We start from the raw sequence: 14,964 nt of genomic DNA, 5'->3' as shown, positions 1-14,964 counted from the left end.
GGACCTTATAACCCTGGTGCAATCACTGGTCCTCTCCAGACTCGACTACTGCAATTCTCTTCTTACTGGCCTCCCCAAATCCCACTTGTCCCCACTTAAGTCTGTTTTCCACTCAGCAGCTCGTTTCATTTATGGGGCCAAAAGAAGCGATCACATCACACCGATGTTATCCACCCTCCGCTGGCTTCCCTTTGAGGCTAGAGCTATCTACAAGACCGCTTGTATCACCCACAAAGCCCTGCACTCCTCTTCTCCTCGCTACCTGGCGAATAAACTGAAACTCTCTGGAGGCTCTAGACCTTCACGCAATGCGGAGAATCTACTGCTTGAACCTCCCACTTTCAAGAAGGAAAGAACGATGGACCAATCCTTTTCAGGCAACGCAGTGAGAATCTGGAACTCATTCCCGCCTCAGCTCCGGGCCACCGCCTCCTCCCAGGCCTTTAAAAGGGACCTCAAAGTTCTCCTCCTCCAGAGACACCTCCAAAAGTAATTCACGTTCTATCTTTTATATAAAGGAAGACCTCCCACTACGGAAAATTTCTACTTTTCATGTCCATGGAAGTGCCTTCCCAGTGTGTTCTTGTGGTTAGAGTGTTTGCCTTTTATTGCAGTATTATCCATGTACTTGTGTTTGGTACCCTCTTGCAACTTGCACTCACCACTTTGCCCCTGTAACACACGGTTTGCTTCCGCTCACATGTTTTTTACCTTGGATACTTGCACAAGTGCCACCTTCGCCTATGTAACGTTTGTTCTTGTGCTTGAGTGTCTAGCATATATTGCAGTATTATACCTCAAATTATACTCTATTTTCTCTTGTAGCCTTCACACTTGTCACTTTTTCCTCCTGTGCACTTTTTACTACCTCATGTATTTTTGGTAGCTCACATTTTTACTACCTCATGTATTTTGTTTGCTCAGAAGTGTCACTATTACCTTGTCTACCTCATGTATTTTTGGTTGCTCACAATTTTTACTACCTCATGTATTTTTGTTTGCTCACAATGATCACTTTACCGTATGTAACGTAACGTATGCTTTTGCAATCTGCTGTTCGTGTAATGTTCTCAGTTTGTATCATTTCTGTTCCTATTGTAAAGCTCTCTAACGCCTTTGGGTAAAGTCCTCGCTATATAAAACTGCATAAATAAATAAATAAATAAATAAATAGTCTTGGGCTCAATGCCCTCCCTCCCCCTTGAAGGGTTGCCCCCTCCCTACGCCCCAGGGGCCTGCATAACCTTCTGTCATGGGGTACCTTTTGCTGGGCCTCTGTCTGCCAGTGATTTAACCTGAACAGTGTTGCATTTATATGTATTTGTTCGGCGCTGGAAAGCAGAGTGGCTGTGGCTTTCCCGAGTGCTTAAATGTTTCCTATTTCCATGGTACATTGCACGCATTCTGTCAGGCATGCACTGGCATGCCTTAAGGGCTGAAGGGCCCCCCTCCTAAACATAGAACCATGCCCCCCCACCCCCGCCCCCCGCACCGCGGGGGCTGCGGGGCTTCCCCTGGCCACTATTTACCGATAAAGGGATCTGTTCGCATGAAACAACAAGCATTTACGGTCTCGCCTTTGCCAAAGTTAGAGCTATTGGCATTGTAAATGACAAAAAAATTATTTATGTGTTGGTTTTGAAAACAGATAAATAAATGGCATTGTTATTTACAATGTCAATAGCTTAATCCCCCGCAAACGCAAGACCTATTGCATTTGCACCCACACACCCACAGAGTCCCACACACACACACACACAGAGCCACACACACACACACAGACCACACACACACGCACACACACACAAACACACACAGAGCCACACACACACACACACTCACACACACTGAGCCACACACACACACAAACACAGAGCCACACACACACACACACGCAAACACACACAGAGCCACACACACTTACACACACAGAGCCACGCACACTCACACACACAGAGCCACACACACTCACACACTCACACACACAGACATCCCTCAGTCTAGGTCAGCCACACGCCCATCTCTGCCCGGTAACGCCCCAGGAAACAGAGGCAAGAAGAAAACACAAGCACAGCCAGGGAACAGAGGCAAGAAGAAAACACGAGCACAGCCAGGGAACAGAGGCATGAAGAAAACACGCGCACAGCCAGGGAACAGAGGCAACAAACACGAGCACAGCCAGGGAACAGAGTCAACAAAGATGAGGACAGCCACGGAACAAAGGCAAGAAGACAACACGCACACACACACACACAGAGCCACACACACACAGAGAGCCCCCCCCCCACACACACACACAGAGCCCCCCGCACACACAGAGAGCCCCCCCACACACACAGAGAGCCCCCCCCACACACACACAGAGCCCCACACACACACAGAGCACCCCCACACACACAGAGAGCCCCCCCCACACACACAGAACCCCCCCCACACACACACACAGCCCCCACACACACACAGAGCCCCCCACACAGAACCCCCCCACACACACACAGAGCTCCCCTTACACACACACACAGAGCCACCCGACACACACAGAGGCCCCCCACACACACAGAGCCCCCCCACACACACACAGAGCCACACACACAGAACCCCCCCACACACACACAAACAGCCACACACACAGAGCCACACACACACAGAGCCACACACACAGAGCCACACACAGAGCCACACACACACACAGAGCCACACACACAGAGCCACACACACACACACATAGCCTCACACAAACAGAGAGCGACAGAGCCACACACAGAGAGCCACAGAGCCACACACACACACAGAGCCACACACACACACACACACACATACACAGAGCCACACAAACACACACACACACACAGACCAACACAGACACACACACAGCCACACACACACACACAGAGCCACACACACACAGCCACACACACACACACAGCCACACACACACACACACAGAGCCACACACACACACACACAGAGCCACACACACACACACACACACACACACACACAGAGCCACACACACACACACACAGAGCCATACATACACACACAGAGCCAAACACACACAGAGCCACACACACACACAGAGCCACACACACAGAGCCACACACAGGGAACAGAGGCCAGAAAAAATGCTCACAGCGAGGGGGCAGGGGAGCAAGCACAGCGAGGGGAGCAAGCACAGCCAGGGGGCAGGGGAGCAAGCACACCTAGGGGTCAGGTGAGCAAGCACAGCCAGGGGGCAGGAGAGCAAGCACAGTCAGGGGGCAGGAGAGCAAGCACAGCCAGGGGGCAGGAGAGCAAGCACAGCCAGGGGGCAGGGGAGCAAGCACAGCGAGGGGGCAGGGGAGCAAGCACAGCGAGGGGGCTGGGGAGCAAGCACAGCCAAGGGGCAGGAGACCAAGCACAGCCAAGGGGCAGGAGAGCAAGCACAGCCAGGGGGCAAGAGAGCAAGCACAGCCAGGGGCAGGAGAGAAAGCACAGCCAGGGGGCAGGAGAGCAAGCACAACCAGGGGGGCAGGAGAGCCAGCACAACCAGGGGGGCAGGAGAGCAAGCACGGCCAAGGGGCAGGAGAGAAAGCACAGCCAGGGGGCAGGAGAGCAAGCACAGCCAGGGGGCAGGAGAGCAAGCACAGCCAGGGGGCATGAGAGCAAGCCTTTGTCTTTGTATTCCTTTATTTCGGCAAGATTTGCCATAAAAGATATCATAAAAATATACATACAGGTTAAAACATATCAGTTAGTTGTATTTACAGTCAGACATTTAGGAGCAAGGAAGTAAGATGGCAATGTCCCGTAAACAACACAGTATAGATATTAGACAGTTTATAAATGTAAGAATCTCTCATAACTAGTATATTCGGGTAACAAAATCCCTACAGGTGATAATAAAAGCAAATGATTTTTCATTCAAATTGTATTAAAATCCTTCGCTTACGCCACATGGCTTCTAAAAATTTGGCAACAGCAAAGGCAGTCACACTTGCTAAATCTGTTTTAAAAATTCTGTACGCCTGCATACAATTTTTAAAACCCAAATTTTTACAGTATGGAACAATCCAGTGTCTTCTAGATTTGGAGTAAGCTGGACAGAAAAACAGTATGTGCAAATCATTTTCCACGACACTATCACAGCCAGGACACTTTTTCGGATTAGAAGAACTCCATTTGCTTGTAAAACTCCTGGTTGGAAGTGTTCCATACCTCCACTGCAAAAACAGTTTCCTAGTAGCACTGAGATACATGCCATCTAAAACGCGCTCAAATTGATAAACATCCTTGATCCTTAAGAATATTTCTGTTAGGGTTCCGATCTGCGCATTCTGTATAGAAACCATAAGTTTGTATTCATGATACAGTTTTGCTAGATTCTTACGTGTAACCCTGGAGCAGGCATACTCCGGCTCGGACCATAGTGAATGGAGCCCCAGTTTCCCAAGTTCAGTTCTTAAATAGGTGAGCCACGGCATTTTCCACGAATTTGGAAGGGTTAGGGTTTCCCGTAGCTCCATCCTGTAATTACAAAGCTCTGGAGTTGTCCAGAGCCTCTGCCAGTAAGCTAAAGGTTTGAAACCCAAGTCCTCGTCAAGCGGTCTGAGGCCAAGGTAAAGCCTCAGAGGCAAGAGAGGTGTACTTTGGGGTAGGGCTAAGAGTTGCCTAAGAAATGTGTTTTCGGTAACTCCCAACTCGTGTCTACTAACGTGACCCCAGAGTTCACCACCATATGTTACCGCACCCCTGGCCTGGAGTCTATAAATTTCAAGTGGTGGGCCAATCGGTTAAACTGTAGATTTGTTGTTGTTTGCCAGCCTGATTATACCCCCCGCTACTTGGGCCAGTTTAAGTTGGGATTTAATTACGTGGTGGGTCCAGGTCATATTTTCAATAATAGTCACCCCCAGGTATTCAAAGGTGTGAACCCTTTCTAATCTGGTCAAGCCTATACTAGGATTTGGTTGCGTTGTTGATGGAGGGTTAAAAATCATGAACTTGGTCTTAAGAGCATTAATCTCGAGGCAATGCTCATGACAGAATGCCCCAAAACCGTCAAGAACACGTTGAATCCCCATAGGGGATTTAGACAGCAGCAGGATGTCATCCGCGAAAGCAAGCACAGCCAGGGGGCAGGAGAGCAAGCACAACCAGGGGAGCAGGAGAGCAAGCACAACCAGGGGGGCAGGAGAGCAAGCACAGCCAGGGGGCAGGAGAGCAAGCACAACCAGGGGGGCAGGAGAGCAAGCACAACCAGGGGGGCAGGAGAGCAAGCATAGCCAGGGGGCAGGAGAGCAAGCACAACCAGGGGACAGGAGAGCAAGCACAGCCATGGGGCAGGAGAGCAATCACAGCCAGGGGACAGGAGAGCAAGCACAACCAGGGGGGCAGGAGAGCAAGAACAACCAGGGGGGGCAGGAGAGCAAGCACAACCAGGGGGGCAGGAGAGCAAGCACAGCCACATAAAGAAACAAAAAGTTACTCCAGGAAAGATGCACTTTGTAACTGGGCATGAGAAAGCGTTTACAACCCAATAATAAATACATCAACCAATTTTAGACGAATATTCTGTGTCAACCTGCATGAAAGAGTATCTGAGAGAAAGGACATTTAGGTCATGCATATGTTCACTTTCAGTCCGCAAATACTTTCGGTCTTCATTAGCCGATTAGTTCCTCGTTAGCTGATTAGTTCCTTCCCTGTGTGCTCTGCATTCCGCGCGGCTTTGTCTCACCATCAAAAATGAAACCGCGAGTGGAATGAAAAATGGACGCGCCCACATATCAAAAATGAAACCATGAGTGAAATGAAAAAATGACGTGCCCACAGATGGTGTTGACATTAATTATGCATGTTACCTACGCAGGCTTATACATGAAACGGCTACTAATTGCATGGATATTGGGTATTATTTTTTCAATTACTTGTTGCAAAAATTATGGTCGGAGGGGAGGGTAGCGGGGAGGGGTAGCACGCGGTCGCCGTTCGCTCTAGCCTGAACAGGACACCGAAGGGGCCTCGGAGGGCGCTGCACAAGACCTGGCCGTGGACCTCTCGGCGAGTGAGTGCACACAAGAAGCCATCACGTGCACTGGGGCACAAGCATCCTTGAGGGGGTCCTTCGCGCACCCTCTGCCAGGAGATTCACCCGCACCACACTGTATGGGGTGGAAGCTGGAGGGGGCTGAGGTCAACTTAGACTCTGGACCGAATACGGAAAGCGCAGGGCGCTGGCAGTGGCAGCAGTAGCAGGAGGCGCCTGGGGGCAGCTCTGGTAGGGGAGGAGGGCGCCTGATGTCGTGTAGCTAATCCAACCTGGTGAGGCCAGGCTGGGGAACAGACACGGGTCCCTGATGACGGCCACAACCTGTCACTCCTGTACACGGTGAGCCGCTCTGCATCACAGGACTCAGGTCCAATGCAGTCTCCACAGAATCAGGAAGCATCAATGGTGCTTGTAACTCGCTGCTGGACGAGAAGGAGCTGAAGCGGCAAAACGTGACACCAGGAGACTGGAGACCCCCTCAGGCAGCCTCCGCAGAACACAAACTCCCAAAAAACACCCCCTAGATGCCTCACGTACCCACACTGAGCAACTCCTCAAAGAACTGTTCAATGCATTTCATATCGTTCGGCTCTGCAGACCCGGAGCAGTATGGCTCCATCCTCTTACCCTTTCAGAGCCCCCACACACCTTTCTGTCTGCATTCGCCCATCATTACCCCAGCACCCCGAGAACCACTCGCCCCTCCATCGCTCTCCACCTCCCTCACCACCAGAGAGCCCCGCACTTACCCGCGGTTCCTTCCCATTACACTTCGCGCCGGGTTCCCTCACACCATCCTCTTCCTCCTCGCAAGAACCTGGCTGCTCCGGGGACCGAAGAGGTCGACGGCAGCGCTGCTCAGATCTGGGGACCATTCACCCCCTCTCAACAGCCTTTCTTCTACCAAACCACCGAAGCCTCGATCTCCCAGGCAGCTCTCGTGTTATTGTTCGTGCTAAGGTTCCTGAGAGGGTCACACTCCCCAGGCCGTCTTACGCACCGGCCTGCTTATCCTCTTATCGGCGGTGAAGATGGAGCGATACATTCTAGTCCCGAAGCCCAGTGCGACGCCACCTCCTCCGATGTCTTTGTTATTGTTTCTGACTCTCTGAGAAGAGTCACCTTCACGTTTCTCTGAGGCGAATCAGAAATGCCTCGGAGAAACAAGTGTCATTTTTCGGATTGAGGGGCGTGTTTTCTTTCTCTCCTCTTCCCATTGGCTGGAATGTTAACTTCCAGCCAATGGGAAGAGGAGAGAAAGTAAATAGAAAGAAACGAAAAAACACACCCCTCAATCCGAAAAAGACGGGGCTTGAACTGAGTGATGCCCCTCTCCTCCAATGGCTGGCCTCTGTTTAGGAAGCCAGCCAATGGAGAAGAGGGGCGGGTTCAAGCCCCACTCTCCAAACATCCGTTTCTCCCAGCGAGACTGCGCATGCGCAGCCTTCGCTAGGGCAAAACCTAAAAATAATTGCTATGGGGTGAAAATTAGCAGGAGGAGGGAGTGCAATACAATGCTGCTAAAACTCTTCGAAAGAAGGTGGTAATCGACATCAAAGCTGGCAGGTTTGTGTGAGAATCTGACATTCTTGGCTGGGAAGAATCTAGAATTCCTTTTTAATGTATAAACCGCTATATCTTGAGTTTTTCCACATTTGTGTCTGTCCCAGCTCATGTTGGATTCTGTTTTTACTTTTGGCCCCATCATCTATAAAATGTGTCAGATTTGTGCGTTAAATCCATTTTCTGTGAAAAATGTTATTCCCTCTTCTGTCCCTCCGCTACCCTGCTCTATCCAAACAACTGACTAACATCCACCACTCAAATTACTTTCATATTCCACTATACTAATTCACCACTAATCCTTATGGGTTCCACAGTAGCGTGCTACTCGCCAAAAAAGCGCTTCAACACCCCGTCGAGTGTAACAAGTGCTCTATAAATGCAAACCTTTTTCCCTCCTCTATCCCTTTGAATCCAAATAAATGACTAACACCCACCAGTCAAATTACTTTCATATTTCACTAAACTAATTCACCACCAATCTTTTATGGGTTCCGGAGTAGCATGCTACTCGCCAAAAAAAGTGCTTCAACACCCCATCAGGAGTAACAAGCGCTGTTAGATTTAGGGGTCACTAGTTGGCAGAGGTAGGTACCTTTGACCAAATAGGAACCCTTGCGTCTAGTCAGGGTAAGGAGCTACACTCCTAAAATAACCCCTGCTCCCCCCCATGGTAGCTTGGCACGAGCAGACAGGCTTATCTTAGAGGCAGTGTGTAAAGCATTTATGAACACATACCGTAATACAGTGACAGCACTACAGATGGACACCACACAGGTTGTATATCAAAAATAAGTATTTTTATATAGACTTAACACAAGACCGCAAACGACAAAAATCCACAATACTGTACTTTAGAATGGTACAAATAGCTTAGTTCTCATTAGATGATAAATGCAACACTTTACGTTCAATGTACCTTTAGATGCGTAACGCTATACAAGCGAAAGAGTTGCAGGGAAGGTGATGCATCGGTTCCTTACACGCAAGAACGGTGATGTGTTGGTTCACTCCTTCTGCGTAGGGGACGGTGATGCGTCAGTTCTCTCCGCGTGGGGAGGTGATGTGTCGGTTTCTTACTGCGCTTCTGGGGCGATGGGACCAGCAGTGCCGCGATGCGATGACGAGCCGGTGGAATGAAACAAAATGGCGTCTTCTTCATGATGTGACAACGAAGAGGCGATGCCTGCATGCGCTACAACTGTGCGGCAGCTCTGTGAATCTTCTGAGCCGCGACAGGCCCTGTGCCACGCTTCTCCGGTGATGAGATGGCGTCTGCTGCGACTGCGACACTCTTCTCCAGTGATGCAAGGCAATTCCGTGATGCGATGCGACTGCGGAAGCGGCGGCACCCTTACTCAGCGATGCGAGGACAGTGGCTGCGGCAGCGACACGCTTCTCTGGTGATGTGACAGTGTCAGCTGCAACGAAGACACTCTTCTCCAGTGATGCGAGGCGCTTCGGTGATACGATGACAACAGCGGCGGCACCCTTACTCAGTGATGCGACGACGACGGCTGTAGCGGGGTTATGCTTTTTCTCTGTGAGTCATGCATCCAGCTCCCAGCGACACGCAGTCTCTCAGAAGGCCCCAGCACAACAACAGGCACTTCAAATTCCTAGCAAGTGAATTCAGTGGAGCTGGTTGGTAAAATCTGTTATTCCTTAGACTTCAGCAGGAGGCAAGTTCAATCTTCAAGCCCTTGCAGATCCTTTACAAGATGATGAAAGTAGCACAAAGTTCCTTTCTCCTTTCTTTGGCAGTCAGGCAACCATTGTAGGCCAATGCCCCAAACAGAACTCAGCTTAGAGATAGTCTCCTCCTTCAGTTTCTCTCTGGTTCCTCTGCTCACCAAAGGTTCTTCTTGTTTCCCAGAAGTGATCTAAAGTTCTGGAGTCTAGGTCCCCCCTTTCATACACCTATTCTCTTTGTTCTCTGAAGGCAGAGAGTGTCTGTACCTAGTCCAAACCAGTTCTGGTCAGTCCTGGAGCACTTTGTTTACAGGACTCCTTCCTTCCTTCGACAGTGTGGGCCAGGGACATCAGACGCACCACAGGAGGTGGAGCCAGCATTAATAATAGTCGGATTTGTATTGCGCATGGCTGCACCAGCGACGGGGCGTCCCAGCGCCACCAAAGACCATGAGCGTGAGCCTAGAGGGAAGAAGATTAAGGAGTTAGGCCGGGAAAAGCCAGGTCTTTATGGCTTTGCAAAATGCCATGTGGTTCTGGATCGCTCTGATAGAAACAAGGAGCGAATTCCAAAGTTTCGCAGCAAGACTGCAAAAAGAACGGCCACCGGCTCTGGCTTTCAAAACTCGAGGAATACTGACCAACGCTTGGTCAGCAGATCTTAAGGTGCGCCCCAGCACATAGAGCTCTAACAAATTGGCCAGCCCTAAAGGTGCCTGTTGGGTCAAAATCCTGTGCGACAAACAAAGTGTTTTGAAATGGATGCGCTTTTCAATAGGCAGCTAGTGTAATTTAGGAAGGACATGGAAAACAGGGCAAGATTTCGGAAGTGCCACCAGAATGCGTGCTGCTGCGTTCTGTATTCTCTGCAGATGCCTGATACTGGACTTATTAGCGCCAAGATAGAGAGAATTACCATAGTCTAGTCTAGATAAGATTGTCGCCTGGACAATGGTTTGACGCATTTTAGGAGGAAAAAAGCCCAACGGAATTTTCAAGCTTCGCAGAAGCCCAAAACAAACCCCTGCAATAGCTTTCGATTGAATGTCAAAAGTTAGACCACTGGCGAACCACACGCCCAGGTTCTTCACAGCCTCCTTGGGCAATGGAGCTGGTTTAAGACGATCCGGTCAGCACTGCTCGGACCACAACTCCTTGTCCTTCCAGAACAATAAAACCTCTCACTTACTGGCGCTCAACTGCAAGCAGTTTGCCGCCATCCAGTCCGCAACCACTAGCAGGTCCTCTTTAAACTTGTTCAGATTAACGCTATATTTCTTAGAGAAGGCGATCACCAGTTGGGTGTCATCGGCATACGACACCAGTGACAGCCCTCTACCTTTGGCTACCGATGCCAGGGGTTGGACATAAATGTTGAACAGTAAGGGGCTCAGTATTGAGCCCTGAGGCACCCCCTGTTGCAAGGCAAACTCCTGCGAATGAAAAGGTGGCACAGAGACCTGGAAAGATCTCCTCTCCAAAAAGGACTGAAACCAGTCCAAAGCCACACCCCTGATACCAATTTCCTGTAGGCACTTTAAAAGTATCGCGTGAGAGACAGTGTCGCATGCGGCACTTAAGTCCAAAATGACTAAGGCCGCCGAATCACCGACATCCAGACTCCCCCGGATTGCTTCCGTCACTGCCAGCAGGGCAGACTCTGGGGTGTGGCGTGCTCGGAAACTGTTCTGCGAAGGGTCCAAGATGGCATCATGCTCAATAAACTTAGAGAGAGTGGAGTTCACATGAGATTCAACCAACGTAGCCAAAAAAGGCAGCTGGGAAATGGGGCGATAATTTCCCAACTCAGAAGGATCCAGAGACTGTTTCTTTAGCAGCGGAATGACTTTGGCGTGTTTCCATGCCACTGGTACAGATGCTGAGGACAGAGAAAGGTTGACCAGATCAATACTCACAGGTGAAATCAGAGCATGAAACTGACGAAAGTGGGCGGGTGTCAGAGGGTCGGCTGGGAAGCCGGATTTGATTTTCAAACAGAGGGACTCAAACTCAGTGGAGGACAGAGGAGGAAAAGATGACAAGTTGTTGCCCACCAGGGGTCCGATATCCCCTGGCGCAACCACTGCAGCAGACGAGGCCATGGTAGGCAGGCCAAGATATATCTTCTCTACCTTGTTTACAAAATACCTGGCCAGATCATTACACTGAAGGTTCAAAGAAATGGGGGAAACCCCAGTTACGCCCGCGCTCTTCGTGCCCTTAAGCAGAGAGAAGATAGTCTTAGAGGGGTTGGTGCTAACCGAAATTTTCTCTGCAACAAACTCCGCTCGTGGTCTCCGAATTACTTTGTGATAATGCTTAATAGCCGCTCGGTATTGACTTTTTGCTGCCACATCGTAAGAGCGTCTCCAGGCGTGCTCAAGCTGTTTACAATATTTTTGGGCTGTAGTTCATGAATCATTAAACCAAGGGTTGGACGGCCCTCGATTATTCCCACCCAGTTCAGCCGGGATGCAACTATCCAGGCCTAGCGTCAACCAGTCCTGGAAATCCGAATTTGCCCACTCCACGTCCGATGGCAACCGAGGCCTGTGGCTGGACAAACAAGCTGAAAAAAGACCGATGTCCAGCTTATGCCAGGGACGTTTTAAAACAGGGGCAGGACGGTTCAAGGCCGACTTTCCCCGGCACCGCAGCGAGAAAGAGACCAAAAAGTGATCAGTCCAGGCCTGCGGAACCAGCAGCTGAACCTTTAGCGAACTTAAATTAGAGAATATGGGGCCCAGTAGGTGCCCTGCCACATGCATACACTCAAAGACACGCTAAGCCAACTGATAAGCCTCTAGGTCAGCCAAAAAACTGGCAAGCTCTACTTTCCCACTATTCCTGAGATGAAGATTTAGTTCGCCTGAGATGGTAAAGTTCGCTGCACTGCTTGCGTGTAGCATGACTCTATTCAATAAATCTTCCCTAAACACGCTAGAAGGACCATTGTGAAAGGCGGGCACAAACCTATTCAGATCCAGGTGCCACCCCTCCGCTCCCCTCACTCTCTATGCAGATAGCTCGATTCAGCCCTGTTCTGACTCACCCTGTCTACTGGAATCCCCCAGCCCCTGTCACTCAAAAACCAGACTAGGAATACACAACCTAGCAGAGGCAGGCTTGGATAGTTAGGCAAGAAAATACCTACTTTCTAAAAGTGGTATTTTCAAACACAGAATGTTAAAACCAACTTCACTAAAAGATGTATTTTATCATCCTGAGTTCAGGCATACTAAACTCAAGTCAAGTCAAGTCAGGGGTAAGTTTATTTAGATCGTAATCTTTAAACCAATATACAATATACAGTACTATATGCATTAAAAATATTATCTGTTGACAACATTTCAACAAAACTCTTGTTAAAATCCCATTTCTTAAAATAAGGGTGTAAATGGAATTCTCCCCGTCATATGACATTTGGAGAGGGGTGCACATATTAACAGTTACTCCAAATAATTTTTGTCCTAATAAAATTCATAAAACCGGTTTTCTCTAGACATACTTCTATCTAAAACATTAAAACCTATCCTAACTTATTATAAGACTCTGTACAACCTTTATAAATTTCCCAAGTGCAATTGCAATATCAATGCTTGGAAGTTCGGTAATTAGCTCAAGTGCTTGTCTCCTATTTCTAATATCATACTTTATAAATATTGGACGCAGCCAAAGTTTACGCTGTTCTAAAATATTTATACAGTCCAACAAAAAGTGCACGGTATCCCCTTTTGTACCCAACCTGCATTTACAGTGCCTATTTGGGTCCAGTATTTTGGTTTTGGATTCTTTGTTTGGTATCCAAGGGTTAATCCCAATGCGTAATCTTAGGATCTCTTGTCTATACCACGGGTTAGGCAACAAATCCAAATAAGGGAACCAGGTTTTCTTTCCCCATGCGTTCATCATGAAATCCACTGATATTTTCTTTCCAAGATATTCCCAGTCCATGCTTCTAGTAACAGCTTGGCCATTGGATCTTAGTTCATGTTTTGAGCACTCTATTGTTAGTAGGTCCCGGGATATATCCACTTTTATATTTTTGCAGGCTAGTAACATTCTCTTCCTACACATTTTTGCCCAATGTAGGTCACTTTGTTGAATTTCATTTCGGCACCACTGTGCAACTTTTTGATTGTTTCCAAGGCGATTCCAAAATCTAATTACTGCGCATTGTGCCTGGACCCCCCAAGCAGTTGTCCTTAGCTCCGTTCTTATGGCTTGCACCATTGCCGATTGGGGAAGGGACAAGAGCTTTTTCAAGCATTTTCCTTCCTCTAAGTCCCAGACTCCCTTACCGCTCAAATAAAGGATCTCTGCTCCATAGAGGACTTGTGGTGGAATCATCGCATTAAAGGCTTTCAATAGTGGTCGATGCGACTTGTCCCCATAATCCCGGTTAAACATTTTCAACCCAGCAATTGAGGTTTGTGACTTCGCTTTTTGGGCTTCAAGGTGTGTTTGCCAATTGAATTTTTTGTCGAACCACTCCCCTAGGTATCGATATTCATTTACAGGTTCTAATTTAAGATCCCCTAAAAACCAATTAAACTTAGTCGCTTTTTTCCCAAAGCATAACATTTTTGTCTTGTCTAGATTTACCTTTAAAAATAACTTTTTACAATATTCATTAGAATAATTTAATTTCCTTTGAAGGCCGATTTCTGTTTGATCCACTATTACTAGATCATCTGCATATAGCAGACACGGCACCTTTTTGCCATCCTTGGGCTGGCGCTACCCTTCACCTCAAGGCATTTGGGTAAGTCTGATAGGAAGATGGAGAATAACTGGGGGGCCAGTACGCAGCCTTGCCTTAGGCCGTTTCCGATAGGAATTTTCGGCGTCAGTGACCCCTCAGTGTCCCTGATCACTTGAGCCCAGTTTTCCCGGTGCAGTTCTTTTAGTACCGTCAGCAAGTCTCTTGGGATATTTTTCTTTATTAATATTTCCCAGAGACAGTCCCTATCCACCGAGTCAAATACGGCTCGGAAGTCCACGAAGCAGAGTTTTCCGTTCTGCTCTGTCGACTTCCTAGCCATTGCCCATAGGGAGAAGCAGTGATCTATCGTTGAATATCCTGCTCTAAATCCTCCCTGTTCAATCGATATTATTGAGTTCTCCTCAACCCAGTCGTTCAGTCTGTTTGAGACTAGTTTTGAGAAGACCTTTTCCCCTATGTCCAAGAGGTTTATCAACCTATAGTTTTGCGGTTCCCCTGGGTTACCCTTTTTATGGATAGGTCTGATTATAGCCCCCTTCCAATTTGTTGGCATTTTTCCCTCGGTTAGGATTAGTTGGAAAAGGTGAGAGAAAAACTTTGCCCACCAATTTGTTTGGGATTTAAGAATTATGGCTGGAGATTATCCGGCCCTGCCGCTCTAGTTAAGTTCAGTTTCTTAATTATTTCTGCCACATGATCTTCTGCAAAGTCTAATTTAAATTCATTTGAGATTTCCTGCCAACCTGGTGGCACTCTTGCTCCTGAGACAAATCTAGCTTCATACAATTCCCTTATGTATTTATCCCAGGCTGCCTCACTTATGACGCAAATCAAGTCTCCAGCTGGGGGAGACGATGCTGCTTTTATCAATTTCCAAAACTGTCTCAAATTCCTATTTTCAATTGATTCTAGCAGCTCTCCCCAGCATCTCTCTTTATACTCCCTTTTTGCG

Source organism: Lissotriton vulgaris, chromosome 5, assembly GCF_964263255.1.
Source record: "Lissotriton vulgaris chromosome 5, aLisVul1.2, whole genome shotgun sequence".
NCBI classification, from domain to species: Eukaryota; Metazoa; Chordata; class Amphibia; order Caudata; family Salamandridae; genus Lissotriton; species Lissotriton vulgaris.
This window is presented reverse-complemented; position numbering follows the sequence as displayed.